Raw genomic sequence first — 5,069 nt, 5'->3', positions numbered from 1 at the left:
AGGTGAAGCTTCTGTACAATTGAAGGAAGACTTTACTGTTCCATACTCTCATTCTCTCATACTCAAGGCTAATGCTCTGTTCATCTTCCTAATAACCTGTTGGAAGTTAGCCTTTAGTGCCATATCAACAAGAACACCCAGATCCCTTTGTACATTGACATTTTCCAGCCTCTCACCATTTCAGAAATACTCTGCACCTCTGTTTCTCTGACCAAAGTGGATAACCTCACATGTTTCCATATTATATTCCATCTGCTGTGTTCTGGCCCATTCACTGAGTCTATCCAAATCCTCCTGAAGCTGCTTTATATCTCTGCTTTACATTGAAGGTGACAGTTTGGGGGCAGTACAGTGGCTCAGTGGTTAGCATTGCTGCCCCACAGTGCCAGGCACCTCGGTTCGATTCCAGCTTCGGGCAACTGTCTGGGTGGAATTACAGAGATCCTTACCTTAGAGCAGATGATGTTTCTATTGTAGAAGTTGGTCTCCTTGCTTTGGTGCATATCAATTTCTTCTTCATCAGGAACCACACCAGGAAGCCAGTCAGGGCCATCAGAAACAGAAGCAGCACAGCCATTGGCACAATCCAAGTCCAGGTACTGAGTGTGTCTGGGAGATAGGAAGAACAGGTTAGTCTACAGCACCCACACCGGAGAACCGAGAATCTATCTGCAGCAGTCATTCTCCAATAGCAATTAGCTAACAGACTACACACAGTACTTGGCATGAGGCTCAGACATATTCCTCAGTAATCTGTCAGGAGATGTTAACATGCACCTCAGGAACAAATGGGACATGAGCGCAGGGCTCCTGGCTCAGAGGCAGGGACACTACTACTGCACCACAAGAGCATTGGTACCTCTTGTACATCCTGTTCAACCACTTTTCACCGGTACACCCTTAGGTCCACAGATACTTTGCATTTGAAAGACAATAAAGCAGACAGTTCCCCAGTCCATAGTAACACGTCGACCTCCACATGCTACCCTGCTTCACATCTCCAATAACCAGGCAACCTCCTCCTGAACAGCATCCTTACCGACTGCCCCATTTTACTCATACTGAGGCTCCTCATTTCCCTCCTGGTCACATTTCATCCCTCCATCTCATTCACACATACTGTCAGCAATTTTAACATACTGGAGCCAGGTTGGGATTTGAGACCGCAGTGAAGTAATGAACGTTATGTTGGGTCAGCTCCTTAACCTGATCCCACCTATGCCTGATGTTGCTGGGAGCGAACTGCTCGAGGAACAGAGAAACCAACTGAGGCTGAGATGGTCCCCACCAGGAGGTGAGGTACTGAGGTTAAAACCTGATCACTACTGCAGCCAACTCCATCAACAAACACATTGAGTTAGACCCCCCCATCTACCACCCTCTGAGAAAAAGAACCGGAAATGACATCGCCACAGGAAATTATATCATCAGCCCAAAGAAACCCAAACATATAAATAAAAAGCAGGAATCATGTACACTGCTTCGCCTGAGGTCCACTGAAGATGTTACCGAGTATGGTGACAAAACATCTGGAAATGAACCTCCCAGCTCAGCGAGCAAATCTACATCCAGAACCCTCAACCTGAGCTACAAATCTTCTCAAAACTCACTTTTGTTTCATTAATACATATGATGTAGACCTTTGTTCATTTCAATGTAATACGTGAAATTAACTTTTGTTTCATTAATAAATACAACGTAGACCTTCATTCAGGCTCTACTATACTTTGTGTTAGGCTTTTGGGAGAGTTTTGAGCGATCATGAGTGATATCTTCTGCTGATCTGTCCCTAACTCCACTTTTCCTCTAGGCCCCTTTATTTCTTTTAAGCAATTTTCAATTAAATGCGATTTCACTGGAACACAACTTGGGGCTTATAGGAGAACTACCTGTACCAGGGACAAACAAGGGGGTGCCAGAGCTTTCTTCAGTCAGTCAGCACTGAGCCTCTGTGATTGTACTGAGGTTCTGCTCTGGCCTTGGCAAAACATAGTTCTCCCACTGTCAGCTGATACTATTTCTACACCCTCTGGCTAACCTGATCTGTACTCAACTCACAGCAGAATCCAAACCCTGAACAGTCAATCTCACTCTGCAGTGATGCTCCCCAGAACATCCAGCACATAATTCTAAAAAAGGTCACTGAGCTGAGCTCAAACTGCTCGGTTTAACTGTGAGATTTAACCAACAAAAAACTCATCAGCAAGATCACTGATATTTCAAAAGGTTGCGATGCACAAATGCCAGGCAATAACCATCACCAATAAGAGACCATCTAACCACCGCCCCTTGACATTCGATGGTATTACCATCACTGAATAACCTACTGTCAACATCCTGGGGGTTATCGTTGACCAGAAACTCAACAGCACTCACCACATCAACACAGAGGCTACAACAGTAGGACAGAGACTAGGGATACTGCAGTGAGTAACTCACCTCCTGACTCCCCAAAGTCTGTCCACCATCTACAAGGCACAAGGCAGGAGTCTGATAGAATACTCCCCACTTGCCCTGGATGGATGCAGCCCCAACAACACTCAAGAAGCTTGACACTAAAATTTGGGATGACGAGTCTAAGCTGAAAATGTGTTGCTAGAAAAGCGCAGCAGGTCAGGCAGTATCCAGGGAACAGGAGAATCGACATTTCGGGCATAAGCCCTTCTTCACGAAATTGGGCTGTAAGTCTAACAATGACTATGAAACCAGTGCTGATTGTCTGGAATTTAGAAGAATGAAGTGAGATTGAGTTGAGATATTCAAGATGATAAAAGGTGTGGATAAAATAGACATGGAGCAGATGTTTCTAGGCCGAGGGGGCATAGCCTTAGGATAAGGGAGAGCACATTTAAAACAGAGTTGAGGAGAAACTACTTCTCCCAAGGGCTTGTGAACCTGTGGAGTTTGCTACCCCAGTGGATGCTGGGACAGTGAGTTGTTAGGCTGATATATAATTGGTAATGGGCTGAAGGGTTATGTGGAGAAGGCAGGAAAATGGGAGTGAGGAATAATTCAGCCATGATAGAATGGTGGAGCAGTCTCAATAAGCCAAATTCTGGCCTAAAACCTGCATATCTTCTGACTTTATGCTAAAACATTGAAAATTATGTTTTACTCCCAGATGTGAACATGTTAATTGGATGAAGATAGTTGTACTTTCACAGATACAAGTGCTACTGTGAATGACAGATATGCACCCCATTATCCTGCCCCCTCTCCCCTCAATTCTGCCCCTATATCTTATAGGAACCGATTAACTCAATAATCCAGTTGCGAATGGATTCACAAGTCCTGAATCAAACCTAAAGGAGGTCTGCAGAACAGCAATTGACGTGTTTGCCTCATTCTTCTAATATCTCAGGGACAACATTATAAGGAATCAGGAAAAAACTTCTCTGAGTCTCCAAAGACAGTCTTTGAAGAACCAAAGTTTCACATTCTTTGATTAAAAACAACATGATATGGAGGTGCTGGTTTGGACCAAGATGGACAAAGTCACATGACACCAGGTTATAGTCCAACATGTTTTTTGGAATCAAAAGCTTTCAGAGCACTGCTCCTCCTGAGGTGAAGAGGTTGTCATGTAATTTCAGTGCAACATCGAGGGCTGAATGGCCTGTTCTGTGCTGTATTGTTCTATGTTCTATGTAAAAACCCATTTGATTCACTAATACCCTTCAGGGAAGGAAATCTGCCATCGTCACCAGGTCTGGGCTACATGTAACTCCAGACCCACAGCAATGTGGTTGACTCTCTGTCTGGGCAATTGGAGATACAGAAAAAACACTAGCCTGGCCACTGACGTCCACATCTCATCAATGATTTAAAAAAAACGAGGACAAAGCAACCCACTTTACTGGCATCGTCTTGACAAGCATGCACACCCTCCACCACCAACACTCAGTAACAGCAGTATGTACTATCTATAACATGCGCTGCAGAAATTCACCACAGATCCTCAGACAGCACCTGGATTCTGGGTAATCCAAGTTGAAGGATGCCAAGAATTTCTGGCTGTAACAGGCTGCTCCTGTTTTGAGGTATTTTAGGTGTTGAAGGTGATTTCCCGAATTCGAGGAGCGGAAATTGCGGTTTTATATGCTGTTGCATTGTTTTGGAGAAAAACAAAAGTCAAAACAACGGCATTTTTTAAAAGGGAGAGGAACAGACAAAGGCAGCATATGGTCAGGTCAGTGCAGGAGAGAGAAAAAACAAACAAACTGCTAACTGACACAGCAGTGAACCTGCACAGTTACTGTCTTTGCTGCTTGAATTCATGTATTGCTGGGCATTGGAACAGGTCTGGGAAAATTAACAAACAGAGAAATTCACAACTAATCTTGGAGGAACCTGTTTGGGAGAGGTCACAGCACTGAAACAGATCAGTGAATAGTTTAAGCATGGCCTTGCTGTTAGTCTGCAATGGTGAGTAGAGTGGCTTCTTTCTTGATTATATGTTTTATTGAGATATGTCTCTTGATTAAACTTAAAAATATAAGTCATAAGTATTAAGTTAGCCTGGACCAGTGTTTTGTTGAGGAATAAGACACTGCTATGTTCTTGGTCTGCAGATTGAAAGAAGCAAAATGGTCTTTAGTGAAGTGGTACACTCTTCTTGTCGAATGTGGGAGTTTAGGGAGTGTTTATGTGAAACACATACACTAAACACCACTAAATTCATCAGCAATATCATCAAGCTAGTGGACCTATGCCTTACCACCCACTTCACCTTCAACAACAAAACCTACAGACAAACCAACAGAACCCCCATAGGATCTCCGATATCAGGGTTCTCAGCAGAGACAGTAATGCTCTGCCAACCATCCAACCCAAACTCTGGGTCCATTACCTGGATGACACCTTTTTCATCACCAAACGAATCAAATTAGAGGAAACCTTCAAGTCCATCAATAATACCCTTAGTGGAATAAAATTCACTAAACAGGAGGAAAACAACAACAAACTGCCATTCCTAGATGTCGCAGTAGAGCAAACAGCCAATGGGGAACTTCAAACCAGTGTCTACAGGAAAACAACACATACGGACCAAATACTGAACTACAGAAGCA

At 43.7% G+C, this 5,069-nt stretch overlaps 1 long non-coding RNA gene across 1 annotated transcript in view; it reads right to left on the bottom strand.

Moving 5' to 3' along the window:
- Positions 1-557: 557 nt before the first annotated feature.
- The window catches only part of LOC122547334, a 15,531-nt gene continuing 11,019 nt past the window's right edge, over positions 558-5,069 (bottom strand). The window contains exon 3 of the long non-coding RNA XR_006310972.1: positions 558-609. This is a non-coding gene — a long non-coding RNA (uncharacterized LOC122547334). The remainder of the gene's footprint in view (positions 610-5,069) is intronic.

This window comes from Chiloscyllium plagiosum, unplaced genomic scaffold, assembly GCF_004010195.1.
Source record: "Chiloscyllium plagiosum isolate BGI_BamShark_2017 unplaced genomic scaffold, ASM401019v2 scaf_5097, whole genome shotgun sequence".
NCBI lineage: Eukaryota > Metazoa > Chordata > Chondrichthyes > Orectolobiformes > Hemiscylliidae > Chiloscyllium > Chiloscyllium plagiosum.
Note: the sequence above shows the minus strand (reverse complement) of the source record. Positions and strands in the feature narration are given on the sequence as shown.